Source organism: Halichoeres trimaculatus, unplaced genomic scaffold (genome assembly GCF_033239565.1).
Source record: "Halichoeres trimaculatus isolate MK-OKI-2021-1 unplaced genomic scaffold, fHalTri1.1 fHalTri1_scaffold_17, whole genome shotgun sequence".
In the NCBI taxonomy this organism is placed as follows: Eukaryota; Metazoa; Chordata; class Actinopteri; order Labriformes; family Labridae; genus Halichoeres; species Halichoeres trimaculatus.
This window is the reverse complement of record NW_027437195.1, coordinates 27,314,106-27,329,419: the sequence shown is the minus strand read 5'-3', so window position 1 is coordinate 27,329,419 and position 15,314 is coordinate 27,314,106. Positions and strand designations below refer to the sequence as shown.

At 38.7% G+C, this 15,314-nt stretch overlaps 1 protein-coding gene across 1 annotated transcript in view; it reads right to left on the bottom strand.

Moving 5' to 3' along the window:
* The window catches only part of gfra4a (GDNF family receptor alpha 4a), a 263,440-nt gene that overhangs the window by 58,131 nt on the left and 189,995 nt on the right, over window positions 1–15,314 (bottom strand). The gene's annotated exons all lie outside the window — the stretch shown is intronic.

The following is a 15,314-nucleotide window of genomic DNA, read 5'->3' as shown; positions in this document are numbered from 1 at the left end:
TCGACGGTGCTCAGAAAATTATGCTGACACCTCTCCATCTACAATCCTAATTCCCAATCTTGGTCCATGCCAGGACTTGGACAAGCGACCCTCTGGTTATAACTGGTAACGGACCAGTACCTCTATAGCAGGGGTCTCAAACTCGTGCCATAGAGGGCCAAGAGGCTGCAGGTTTTCTTTCCAACCTAAAGCTCCACCAGCTGATTTCACTAATTAGTCCCTGCTCTCTGCTTGAAGGTGAAGTAATCAGTGAAATCAGCTGGTGGAGTTTTCGGTTGGAAAGAAAACCTGCAGCCTCTTGGCCCTCCATGGCACGAGTTTGACATCCCTGCTCTATAATGCTTTTCTAGTCTTACTGACCACTCAAAGCACTTTACACTGCTTGTCTCATTCACTCATCCACACCAGAGTTAGGAACCATCAGTTAAGCTAACACAGCCACACCCATTCACACACCACTTATCAACAACAACAAATAATCAATTAACAGTCAGTGCATTGATTAACAGAGAGTGCATTGATAGCAAGTGACTACCGTCAAGGTAGGTCAGCCTAATGAGAGGAGATGTTGAAAAGACAGAGCCAGGTAGACTGCTTCTAGTCACACACCATGTCATGTGACAAACTTCAGTGCTGAACCACAAGACTTGTGCATAAGCAGATCTGTTTTAAAGTCTATTCTCTGAGTCACAGGAAGCCAGTGCAGAGACCTGAGCTCTGGACCAATATGGTCTTATTCCCTGGTTCTGGTCAGGTTTGGACCATAGACTGTATATAGAGTGGACAGTGTGGCTCTGCCACTAACCATTGAATGGTTTTGAAGCCAAAATACCCCTGTCACAGGTGCAGCCATTGAAGCAGTTGTGCAGCCAGAGTCTGTGCAGTAGAGACTGTGAGGGATTCTGGGAGAATCTGAGTGGAGCTGAGTGACAATGAAAAAAAAATAAAAAAATTCTTACAAGAGGCTAATCACTTCTTGACTCTACCTCCCGACGTATTTTACAACCCCCCCCCAAAAATACACGAGAACGGCAGCTGTCAGTCATCGTTAAACATGACCTAAAACCTTGTTTTAACCTTGTATAACTAACGAAAATGAAACTTTGCAGAAACAAGAGGACTTGAATACAAGGCAGCCAAATGATATCTTCAAACCACCACAACAATCAGACAAGAAGAAACATTTCTACGAGGTGTGTTAATTTTCTAAAGTTTGACCACAGCCCATCTGGAATGACTGGAGAGCCCGATTTTTTGACCTGTACTGCAGCCAGCCACCAGGGGGAGCAGTTTTTGTGGCAACCTCACTTCAAGCTGAGCAAGATTTTTTTTTAACAGTCTATGGTTTAGATGTTGTTATTGATTTGATGTGGCTGTCAAAGTTCAACTGATTCCAGTATGACCCCAAGATTTCAAACCTGGTTACTCACATTTAGAGTGACATTCTGAATATGACTGATAACACTTTTTCTTTGTTTCTTTGAACCACAGACAATTATACTTGGTCCCGTTGTATAAGGCAGCGGGTACTTGGTTAAACTCAGAATCAAACCAGAAACTATCCCGAGATGCATAATCTTAGGGAAACAGTCGAAGTAGACATCATAGGGGATTTAAAATGGTGAAAAAATTAAAAGGAGCCAAAGATTACATCTCAGAAGCTGTATGATTAGTAAAAGAAATTAGAACCCTGAAAATTAAAGGAGCTTTTTTTCTCAATAAAATGGCAGCAGATTAAGTTTTGGAGGTCATTAAAATGAAAAGAGTAAATCTGCAAAGATGAAAATGTTCCAATCTTGAATTTAGGAGGTTATTTCAGTTTCCAAACACAGATACAACCAGCTTTTGTTCTTATTCATGCAGGGGTTGAACTCACGGAGAAGGTGGTCCAGGCCTACTTTAGTAAATTGTTGCAGGGATTAGATGTTAATTATGATTTACTCAGCCAGTTCTCTCATTTTAGAAAATGTTTCTCCATTCCTATTACACCCCGCCACGTTAATATCCAAACCTAATATATTCTGTTTTCTTGTCTCAGCCCTTTGGCGCCTCTGAAACTGGTACATAACTGCTTGATACCAGGCTGTTAAAGCTTTATTCTGATTGGTCGAAACCCCACAGCTTTGTAATTAATTCAGCAACTAAAGCTGCAAGCAACGCTAGTCGGGTCCTCTCACTGTCGCCCATCCCTTCATGTCTGTTCTTAGTGCTGATTTCCCCTCCACTGTCAAGGTTTCATCCCTTCATAATGCGTGTGTGTCACACATTCCATTTTCCTGCCTTCAGTAAGTCACATGACCAACTGCACGGAACTGTCAATGTGTGACATCATCACCAACTGCTGCCCTCTCAGGAGTGAAACTGACTGAAGTTCTGAAACATCTCCTCATAGATGCCACAACTTTGACCACATCTCTCTAAAAATGTGATATTTTTGTAGAAAATTTTGTCAGGAATCTATATATTTAACTTTCAAAGCTGTACCACTTTTACTTTTTTGAGTAGAGGCCCAACTGCCACAGCTTGTTTGGAGCTGGATTCTCATCTCCCATTCATTCTAATAGGGGGAGCTGAGAGGGCTCTTGTGGGGTTCACCGACTTTTAGCGCCTGTTATTCAAAAACTGTTGGAAATATTACACATTCCTACAGAGCTTTTGTAAAGCAGGGTCCACTGTGTCATCTGAGTAAATTTCAACCTGATACCATATATGGTCTAGGAGAAGATAGTTTTTGTTTCTGGCTCAAAATTGTGCCCAAATTTTATTTTGAAAGGCAATTTGCCAGCTTCCTGTTTGAGATAGGTCAGGGGTGTCTGTAAATAATTTGTGCGTCTCAATGAGACGGACGTTTTGACATTGGTTTGATCTTTGTACGACATTCCTACTGCCATTAAGAGCCCTTTTAGTGTGCCTAGGTGGCGCTAGAAAGCACATTTTGGTATGTTGGGGTTAGATTTTTGTTTTATATCAGATTTTTGGCTGAATATAACAAGATAAAGAATGTACTGCACTTACATCCCTCCCTACGCAGCGAGAAGTCATCTTTTCTGGGATTCTAATTTGCGCTAACACCCGTTCACTATTCATTATCTTGCTCTTTAATGTGTGAAATAGTTAAAAGTCCTTCTCTAGCATTTCCAAACAAAGCAGTGAGCCGATGCTGGATCTCCTGACCCATTGAATTGTTGCTGAATGACTGTGAATGGAATAATTAGATCACGTTTCTGCAGCCCGTGTCAGGAGCTATCAAACTCCACCAACGATGCATCACACTACTTGTATCCCTGCATTTTGAAATGATATTCATAAACCCGAGGGGGGAATGGTGTATTATTCATGACTTCATACACTCGTCACAGAGAATACGTCTGACAACAGTGACTGGATGTTGATGGAACTTGGGGGGAGTGATGCATCTCTCCAATACATCATGACATGTTCAGAATTAGACCGAAGCGTTTGAGCACCAGTCAAAACAAAGTGTCATATTTGTTACAGATCGTGCCAGAGATGGGGGAGTGTTTACCGCCTTCATGGTGCGGTAATAAGATGCAGGCTTCATTCCCCAGAGAATGGTAAACACTGGTTTATTCCCACCTGTCTTAAAGCTCTGAAGCTCAATTTAAAAAAATAATGTGCTGCTTATTAATCCCACACATTCATGAATGTATTGACTGAAACATACACCTAGAGGAGCATCATCAGTTCTCCGTTACGAGGCTCAGGCTGCAGGGGGTCTGGGAGGTCAAGTGAGGCAGTGGAAGAAAGATAAAGTCCACTCAGGGTGGTGTGGCGATGATGAATGGGCTACTCTTTCACAGAGGAGAGCCAGGATTGAGTTTTGTGATGAAGAAAAAGTCAGAGTGGGGTTTTCTTTTAAGCACCGTGTCTTTTATTAACCTCACCATGAGCCTAAAACTTCATCACATGCTAGAAAACAGACCTGCTCAGAGAAACTCGAGAGGTACTTTACTACAAACTCAGGGAGATACAAAGTAGTTTGATGTGAAGGACACAAAAGAGCAGTATCCAGGTCTCAACACTCAAGGGAACAGAAAAATGAGTTTTCATCCTTAAAAAGAGCAAACTATCCCAAACTTTTTAGTCGCTGGCCCAAAAAGATGTCCCAAAGACCGGCAACCTCCTGCTGTGGAAATACACTATAGGCCACTCCATAAACAGACAACTAAAGAAAAAGGCCTAAAATATTTACTAAGAGATGGCTGGGACCATTTCTCTGATTAACCTTTAATATTTGTTGTCTTTGGTTAAATGTTCAGGATAGCAAACATAGATATCGCGTCAGGTGACAAAACCAGACGACCTGACAAAGAGTGGGCAAATAAAAACGAAAACAACAGACAAACAAAAAGAGCAAAACAAGACAATTGGCAAGACAAAAACAATATCAGCTGAAATACAATAACCCATTTAGACCATGTATCTTTGTTTATTCCTATAATACTGAATGTGAGGTGTTGGTAATTTCAGATGGTATCATCATTTTTAAGACATGTGACTACCAACTAGTGACTCCATGTTTCTTTCCGCTCTAGAGGCCAAAATTCAAAGGCTTTACTGACTTTTGACAACTTTTAATTTTTCAGAACCTTCAGGTTTTAGGAATGTGTACACTTTATGCTTAGGTTTAAAGAAGTTTTCAGCATTAATCTTAGGTCCAAATGAAGCAATACCACTCACCCATTAAGCTTTTGTGTTGAGCAAAATTATTTCTCATTTTAGGTATTTTTAATTTTTAAGTTAATATCACTTTTTATTATTCCCCCCTTTATTTTAAATTCTCTTTTAATTGAAATGCTGTGTTATTATATGACTTTTCAATGCATCTCAGAATTTTTTTTTTCATTTTTTTTTTTTTTTTTTCAAAACAAAGCTTAACATGGGTAAGTTAAAATAATATTTGGATAATTAACATAGTAAATCAAATGTCAAACAAAATCTCTGTTATATCTAGTAAGAATTTATTTTTGAAGGACTACTTTTCTAAATAACTCAATAATAATATTAATAATATTTTTTTTATAAAATTAAATAAAAAACTTAAAAACAAAAATAACAAATACCGCCCTCCACCTAATAAAATGAAAGCAAACAAACAAACAAAATAAAAAACATAAAAAATTTCAGTCCATTATGGATATAAAATGGACTAAAAAAAGGGCTTAAGAAAAAAAAATAGATACATAAATAAGAGTAAATGAAGAAATAATGAAGAAAAAAAAACATATCTAGGTAATGATTCAGAAGACTTCTATAATTCATTTTCAATAATATTTCATTTTTTGATAATTACCATTATTTCATTACTTTCACTTTTATTTCTTCATTTATTCTTATTTCTGTATCAATTTTTTTTTCTTTAGCCCACTTTTAAATCTATTACAAATATTTACTAAAAAGGACATTCTTTTTAAGCTCTAGTGGGATCATATGTCACAATAACACTCATAATATTAGCAATAAAATGTAGAATAACAATATGAGTAACACTCATATTGTAATATTACTCTTTCAGTGTTACAACAGACACAATATAAAGTAATACAGGGTTAACTGAAGGACAGACATTAGAGGCCACTCCTGAAAAGTTTTGTCTTACTCAGAGGGTAGGAATTATTCCTAAGCTTATTTGTCTGGACACACGCTTAGATCATAAGATGCTGCTTTCCAAACTTCAACCCTGAAATCCGTCTGATAGCCAAACTAACCCTAACCACACTCAAAACAACATTTTTTTTGACAGTGAAGGAGAAATCAGAGGCTTGTCCAAAGCCTGTGTCTGAATACACCAAATATAACCCATCCAATCATGGTTGAGGTTTTCCAGTTTGGCCATGATGGGTGAGAGGCCAATCAACCAACTTCCCACTAGAGCCGTGCTGCTAGCTTGGCTAAAAAACCTCATCAACATTATGTTGCACCATGCAGCCAGTACAAACAAACCTTACAGCCAAAAACTGCTGAAACCACAGACGACTGTTTTTCACTGCAGAGGAAAGCCCACGGTTTAAAATACCAGATATGTCAGGCTGGATCTTCGTGATCAAGACAGACGAGACATTTCTGTGAAGAAGCCGTAGAGTCCTAAAAATATGGGTTTGGATGTAGTTTTCATAAAGCACAGGAAAAGGAAGATCACTTTTAGGGAAAACATGACTCTGAATGTCAAGGAGTGGATTAGGTGTCTGTTTTATTACAGGTCCCGCCCTGCGATAAAAACGATGGTGATTAGCTTTAAACGAGTGAGAAGAATTGGTTATCCGGCGTTTGACAGATTCCCTGAGAGCATCCCCGTTTCAGTTCCCGCCTTGTGCCACTTCTTGTGCAGCCGGTTGGTTCATTAATTAAATCTCAATCAAATTTGATTCCATCACGGCTCAATCAAGTGATAAGGAGCGAAAACGATGACAAATTAAAGACTGCTGCTGCTCCACTTTCACTAAACTGTCACTGAATCCAACATCATCGTTTGGCTCAAACCGAGCCACTCTGTCTCTCTGGGTTTCCTGCCAGAAGAAATCATCTGATAAAACATAAAAAGGTACAAGATATCTGAGGTAAGTCAGCATCCTCAGGTGGAGTATGCTGCACCTGCTTTTCTTCCCGCCCAGGAGGAGACTTCTCAACCTTTCCAAAGAGTCAGCTAATCTAGTGGCAAGCTGTCAATAAAAATCTCTGCAGAAGGAAAAGCAAGAGAGGCTCGTTGCTGTGGGTTTGGGATGTTTGTGGATGGTATTTAGAGAAAGCAACTGCCACTCAGGTGAAGAGCTCATCTTCTCTCAGGTCTTGACAGGCAGTACTTGGTGTACCAAAAAATATATCCCCCTCAACAAGTCGCTGCTGCTGCTTCTTCTTCTTCCTCCACGGAGCCTTAAAAATGCGATTGAGAAGCGAAGAGGAGGAGGAGGGGAACTGAAGGGTGAGATAATGTCATTCGTTTTTGATGCAAATCAGCTCCACTTGTTGAGCTTTCTTGGATCAAGTGACGCCACCTTGGAAAAAAAAAGGAGGAATCAGCCTAATGTCAAGATACTTCACTTGCTGGGAGAAAACTCTTAAAATGCAAATCAGCATCAGAGAAACATGATATTCTCTCTCAGCCCGTGGTAGTCATCGTCGCTCGGCTTAAACAATATTCAAACAGAGTGATTTCTTTCGCTGCTCTTATGCAACCGAGTGGGAGTGCAGGTGGGAGCAGATCTGTGGGTGGTGTGAGTGGGTGTTCTGATATGAAAGGTGGAGCTCAGAAGAACCTCGAGCAAGGTTTGGCTTTTCCTTTGGCTACAGCAAATGAAAAAGCCCCCGGTGAGTGGAAACAAATCTTATTAAATTGCAGCTAATCCAGTGTGCGGAGAGGTTTGATTTTTGTCGGAGGAATTAAGCGGCCCTGCAGATTTGGGGAGATAGCTTTTTGCCTGGAAACAGAGCCGCGGCAGTTCAAAGACAGACAGTCAAAACCAATTAGGAGAAATCAGTCGGCTTGTCATTCAAATTCGTTCCGTCTTATATGCCTCTCTGTTTATCCCACCGAGGTAAATAATCTACCTCCCTCTCTTGTTTCTCTTCCTCTTTGTTTCCTCCACCACCTCCCTCCTTCTCTCGTCCCCGTCTCATTCTCTTATCCCCCGCTCGCTCACACCTGGTTGTGTTCAAGGAGCAGATACTGAGATTAAAGAGGCATTCTCCAGAAAACAAGTCGCCTGAAAACAAAAACTCAAATCACCTCTCATTCCCCAGATCACAGGCTGCACCGGCTTCATCCTCACAGCACAGAACAAGAAAAGGGACAAAACTGTGCTTCCTGTTAGAGGGACAAAAAGCTGGACTGTCCACCCCACTGTCAGGGCGCCTGTTAGTCAGGAAAGTAGATTGGATCTAGTAAAGAAAGGACGTTAAAATTGACTTTCAAAATAAAACAAACTGTGGCAAAACCAGCCAGGAGCCAAACCAGGAGTCAACAGGTTTGAGGTTTTACATCCCAACATGAACTAGGAGAGGATTATTACTGAAGTGGGAATCCCAGGAACTCATCAACAAGGCCTTCCCTATATTTTTGGGAGCATCCAGTCCTTGTATTATTTGTAGCATACAGTAATTTCTTGAGAAGAGTTCTTCCCATGTACTCACATTGTATAACTCGTATAATCTGTAATATACATTTGGTGTATAGGACAGTGTTAGTCATATCAGTGAATGTTAGCGGTTAGCATCAGCTCAGGATAACCATGACCAGAGGTCTCCAACCTTTGTGTTCAGCTCATCTGGTTGAAAGTGATGCTAGAGCCACAAAATCTACTTTATCATCACAATGAACACTGTGTAGATAATGAAACTGATACATAAGTAAAATCAAGTGTATAATTATTCATAGGAGTTGAGGTACTTTTTTTTTTTTTTTTTAACTTTTTTTACAATTTTACATGTGTTATTTTTTTTTTATAAACTTGCAAATATAAGATAAAAGAAATTAAAATAAATTGGTAAAATTTCAATTTTTTTATTTAAAAAACTTTAAAAAAAAATATCAAAAATTCACATTTTTTTTAAAATTGAAATGTCAAAAAGTTGCAAAAAAAAAATACAAATTATTATTTTAAAAATGAAATTTCAGTTGCCAACAAAATCAAAAAGTTGAAAAAATTTCAAAAATTGTTGAAATTTAAAACATTACAAAAAAAATTCAAAAGAAGTGGCAAAAAAAATATTTCAAAAAATTTGCAATGGTAAAAAAAATATCCAACAATTTGTAAAACTATAAGTTTTGCAAACATTAAAAAATATATAATAATTTCTTGTTTTTTGTCTAGCTACATATCAAGTATGTACAGTATATCAAGCAAGCATGTTGGCAGTTGAATGAATCCATCCACACAGTAATAAAATCTGTATTTTCCTCCAGATTCGTCTTTTTGTAGATGTAGTTATCTTCCCAGGGCTGTCAAACTTGAGGTTAGCCACAGGTGCATGGAAAGTTGGTGGGCTGTTGATGTTGTAAGAGGTAAAGTAGTGTGGTGGCAGGCTTTATTGACAGATGTGATGAATGATTTTATTTAGTGTAAGTGTCTTTAATCATCAAAACTCTTTGTAAGAAAAACAAAAATTCTTTATTTCAATATATTTTTTTAAAACTACAAAAAGCCACCGCAAAGGAGGACGTCTGAAACATATTTTTTGGGCAGCACTCTGCTGATTGTCACATGTACTGCTGTTTTCTGCGGAGTCAGGTAGATGTAGTTTAAAATGTGCTAACTCATGCCCATATATTTTTAACGGTCTGAACACTTTTTGGATGGGTGCTGTAATTATAAAAGCTAATTTTAACTTAATGGTTGTGTAATGAGAGTTTCAACACTTCCATTATATGCATCAACACCAACTCAAAACAAAGTTCCAGAGGCTTTAACAAAAATACATTAGAACAAAACAACTGCCATTACCCTCCTCTCTGTGTCCCCGCTCAGTTATCTCCTCAAAGTAAACGGCTGAGCAGACGGGGAGAGAACTCAAGAGCTCATCTGATGGCACCTCACGTCTCTCCGCCTCCCACCTAAACCCCAGGCTCCTCCACAGCCACCGGGCATCAGTCACTGCCATCAGCCAGCAGCTATCAGCCAGCCAGCCCAAGTTTCCTTTACAATCTATAAGCTCTTTCTTCCCCACGGACAGAGCTGCATTCCCGCTACGTCACATAAAAGAAAGTCAATAAGATTTAATCCTCGATAGCTGATGTTCATCATCGCATAGAGTCCATAGCATGAATGATGATGATAAACTGGGACGAGAGCGGAGATATCGATGACAATGATGAAATGAATTATGTGACTCAGCTTTTGTTGTTAGTCAATATCCCAGCAACAACTTTCCTGCTCACTCATCTTAAAAGTTGTGTTCCCAAAAGAAAAACAAAGAGCTAATCTGGATCCACGGCTCTCACTCCGGTCATACATCTCACGCTGAGCCCTCAGGGACACGATCTGCAAGAGTAAGGAGCTGCAGTTCACAGCTGTGTCCAAACCAGCTGATTTACTTCGAGGTGTTCCTACACATTTAATTATAAAGTAAGAAGAGAAATAAAACTACTTCTGAATCCATTCCTCTGTGGACGTATGAGCTGTAGCTTTACTGTTAGCAACAAGTTTGTGGTTGTGTGTGTGTGAAGGAGTTTAACTGCCAAACATCATCGATTTATCCCTCAACTTTTCACAAGAAAAGGAGCCAAACATTTTTCAGTTTCCACTCTCTCAAAAGGACAAATTGCCTCTTTTCTTTGTCTCAGATGATTATAGATTCAACATCCTTGGCTTTTGGACAAAACAAGCGTTTTTGAAACCCTGTGCTCCTTGAATTTGTGATTGTATTTTTTGTTCAAATCTGGAGGATTCGTGATGAATCGTATCTGTTTGGGAGATTACAGCGACTGTAAAATTTATACAGCCCAGCTCGAGACTTTGACTCATTTTTGGAGGATTCGCATCATGAATGTGGAACGCTTTAGGCTTGCTTAAGGTTTGCAGAAGATTTGGGGGTTGGAAAAAAATTACAGCAGAAGAATACATCTCATGGTTTTGAATTTCACCGAGCTCACAGTCATTTCCATTTTCCAACCAGGTCCTTTGATTTAACTTTGCATAACCATAAACAACAAGCAGCATGCCCCAGATATGCAGCCCCTGAAGTTTCTTTCATGCAAAAGTTGTAAAGAAAAGTATCCTGTGCACATATTAAGTCCATTAATTTGTGTAAGTTTAAGTAATACACCAAAGTAAGAGATAGTGAATGGTTTAGTTAACTGAGGGATTGTGCTGTTTAACCATTGAAATACATGCTGTAGCCATGATTTAGTTAGTAGCTAGCAAAGCATAACATGGGGAGCAGCATGTACCTTATTGCAAATCCAGATCAACAAAAGTGTTTGATGATAAACATTTTAATCTTTTAAAACTTATCACAATAAAGATAAATGTTTAACCATTAAAATACAAAATGTAGTGTATTTTAGGAGAATCATGTTACATATCAACACAACATGGGGCGCACCCTCAACTCTGACCAGCAGGCTTATACTTATGTTACGTGCCCTTAAGGGCCACTGGAGAAAAAAAATTAAGGTCAATTACAAAAAAAAAAAAAAAAAAAAAAAAAAAAATATATATATATATATATATATATATATATATATATATATATATATATATATATATATATATATATATATATATATATATATATATATATATATATAATAAAATACACAAATATAAATAAATAGATAGACAAAAAAATAATTATTGAGAGAAAAAAACAACAAAATTTTGACTTTTTTCTCGGAGTAATTACATTTTTTTCGAAATTCACCTTTTTTATCTATCTTTCTATTTATTTATCTGTCTATTTATTTATTTATTTATTTATATATTCATTTATTTATTTGTTTATCCCAAATGGCCCTTATTGTCTTCTGTACATTTATCCAGGGGGCAATTTTATTCATTTATTTATTTTTTTTAAAATTTTCATTTAATTTAATTTTTTTGTCATTGTGAGGGCCAGATGTTATGCTGAAATATTTTGAATTAATATTCTATATTCGAAAATTATGTCATTGTTTAGTATTTTTCAGTGTTAACCGACTCATATTACCTGTCCTACTGCAACTAGCCACCAGGGGGCTACTGCAATATTTTGGATTTCATATTTATGAGGCTGTCCGACATTTTCACTTTGAAATCTCAGTACTCCCATTAATGAGGAGTTACTAACCCAACTTCTGCTTAACCAGAGAGTGCGATGAGAGCGTCCCTGCATGAGAGCGGTTTGTGGTTATTGTGGATTGAAGGCAGGTGATTGTAACAGCTACTTTTCAGAGGGTGTCTGTTTCATTTGATTTGTTTTCTTGTGTTAGCTGAGTGTCATACTTTGGCTCTTCTGATGATCTCATTGCAAAATCCTCTGCAAGATTAAAAAAAACAAGGAGAAAGAGACCAGAAAGGAGATGGCTGGGGTTGTGATGGTGGAGGGACAGCTTTGCCAGCAGTGGCAGTGTGGGCAGCGTTGGTGTGGGAAGGATCAGGGAGAGGAAAGACGTGTTTGAATGGACCGCCATGTTGTGGGAGCTGGCTGTGATTGGTCTGATTAGCAAAGATGATTCACTCAGCTGAGGCGTCAAGAAAGAAAAGCTTAAAATGTCATTGTTGTTATTGAACTACGCTGAGAGTTTGTATTAGATGTGAGTTAGCTGAACAAACTTGAATGCACTGAAAAGGCAAATGGTAAAACTTACTTTACAGAGATTTTCTCCTTAAAGTTACGTCACAGAGTCAGCGCGTTAAACTTTTGGTTCCAAGCTGCGACTCTGAGTTCAGCGCACTAACTGAGCCGACAGAGACGTGAGATTAAAGTGACGAATGAAGTTTGTTTTTCTCCCTTTAATCTGATTCCTCTGCATGTTTTTGTTTGTGGCGGCGTTTTTTCGTTGATGATTTGTTGACACATGAAAAACGCATCCCTCTCATCATCCTTTGCTGCACGGCTGAGTGACTTTCTACAGACGGAGAGATGAATCCCATTACAGATAACAGGCTCTTGGATTGTTTGGTAAATCTCTGTCGGCGCTGCCAGGGGACGGCTCGCTTCTTACTGTATACTGTAGTCCCCTTATTAGCTAACCGGGCCTCCCTCAACACTTTTTAACCAAGACGACCCAGAGTGTCAGCTGGGGTTTCTTCTGCTGCCTGTGTTTTTGCAGCTGCTAATAATGCCCTCTGTCCTCTGAAGCAGAGGAAAAAGAAGCTGTTTTTGTTTCCTTTAATGCATGCAAACAAACAGAAATTAGCAGAGAACAAACATACTGGTGCAAATCCACTTGGGCATGCAGTCACACAATGGTGAAAGGACTATTTAAGCACTTTAGCATAAATTTGGTTTGCGGCAGAGTTATTTGGATATAATTGGGTTGCTTTGAAAGGGTTCTTTTGCTTTCTATCATCGATTCGGTAAAACATGATGAAATGTAGATGGGAACCAAGAGAGCGCTCACATCGTGACGCAGAATACTAATTTTCCTTCCCAGATGCCTCAGTGACATATCCATCCTGAAGAGGGTCGATATCATTCGAACACTCCTCCACAACCTGGCGCCAGACATGTTTCTCTGCCACCTCTGGGGCTCAGAGTAGTTTTTGGCGCAAGGTATTTCAAAACCCTGATTGGAAAATGGAGAAAATGTTGGTCTGAAAAAGCCATTTTTTTAGTCCAGAGAGAGAAAGAAAGTGTCTTCATAACTTTACCGACACATTTATAATGTGAAAGAGGATAATAACGAATTGATTTTCAGCAGAGCTCTTCAGCAGTGTGAGTGATATGATGAGGAAGAAAATGATGATCACACTGAAGTTATATTACATCAGCATCAGGAATCAGATAAAAAGCCCGAGACTTCTATCAGCAGGCCAAAAAGACCAAATGGGTTTTCCTCTGATTAATCCAGTTATTATGTGAGTGTAAATCAAAGATACTGCAGAGATCATAATATTTTCCTAACAATGGCTCTTTGCCGGATGTATAACATTTCATGAGGAGAATGTGATGTGATGAATGAGCTGCAGTGCTGTAGCGGAGGACAAATTGGAGGAAGTGACACTTTTATTTGACTATTTCCATCTTTCAGACACAGTTTTTACAAAGTTCAGGTCTGGAGAAAGAATTTGATGACTAGGGGATGAAAGATACCGCCCTGTTGGTTGTGACTGCCTGTTGTGGCTCTGTCATCTTTGTCTTGTTTGCATTTAGAGAGGACCATTACTTTGTATGGCTCATTTTTTGGCCATGGACACCAAACTGTCTTTTTCTTCAGTGAATTGTTTAACTATTTTTGCTCCTGTGTTTGCATTGAGATCCTACATGTAACCATGGCTGCATTGTTTACATGTGAAATCAGCTGTTAGCAGCCTGTAGCATGTCAGTGCTAACTGGTGCTAGGCCTGATGTTTCCCCACAAGGTGAGGAGAAGGAGGTGAGGACGACTTGCTGGTTCTCAGGTGTGAGCTAAGAAGTGATGCTTAAAAGGACCACACAAGTAGGTGTAAACCAAGTCTACATACAGGTGCATCAAATTAAATGTCATGAAAAAGGTTTTTTTTTTATTTTTTTTTTAATGGTAATTTCAATTCAAAAAGTAGAATATATGCATTAAATAGGTGGTCAAGCACAGTTTTATCAAGCTTCTGATCATTTTGGCGGCTTCGGCAGGAGCCATGTCCTGCTTGTTTGGGTTGTTACTGTAGTTGGGTGCCTCAGCTGTTGTAGTTATTTATTTTGTTTGTTTCTGTTATTTAACTTTCTCTGTCGTCTGAGATCTTTTCTGGGTTTTATCTTTTGAAGAATTTTGCTCATACGTCAGCGAGATTTGTAAACCCTTGTTTCCCAAGGTGCTAAAACACTTTAGTCATTTTTGATGTTTTTTATCCCTTGTTTTTGTTCTACCAAATTTCAGTCATGGTTGCAACTGAAGTACAAGTATGCAACCATTGTACCTCTTTTTGAAAAACCTTTAATTTTGCTAAAGAGTTCAATTTTTGAGCAGGTTTTGCTCTAGGACATAATGTTCGCGTCTGTTCTTGCCTTTTCTATCTATGACGTTGAAGTGGTGACTGTTAACGTTCATCCTTAAAATGACGTTAATGCGGCGCCTATAGGCCTACTCCCATCCTAAAAATGCCAGTTCTAACCCCACAGACCGCTCGGCACTCACGTATATAAAATCTGCAGCTCCTGTCCTGTTTTTCTCACCATTAACCCCTTTTTTTAAAGTCTGGTCCTGTCTCCTCTAATTTTTTTTGTCAAGTCGACTACTTGTACCTTACATTCAAACCTCGAAAAGCATCCCCCCCTCTCCCTGGAGTTGGTTTGATACAAAGACGCTGCATGAGATCCTCTCTGACTGCAGCTTACACAGACATACACAGGTAGTTGTGTGATATTTGTTTCTGAAAAGTTTTACAGATTGCCTCATTTCACTGTTGGTAACAGCGTAATAACTGGAAATTAATGCTGTCAGTTTTAACGCTGTTATTCTAAACACTGCTGACCATATTTTTGTGATTTCTTGTTGTGTTACCCTGACGTATCTTTTCCTCTTACTTGCAAATAAAAATCTAAACATAAGACTGGAACAGGCAGAACATGGCATGCATCTATCTCTGCAGAGCCACTTTAATGCCCTATTAAAGGTTTGTGAGCACTTCTGTCTCATCTCCTTATGACTGAGCATTCATATGAAATGTAGTGATGCTTCA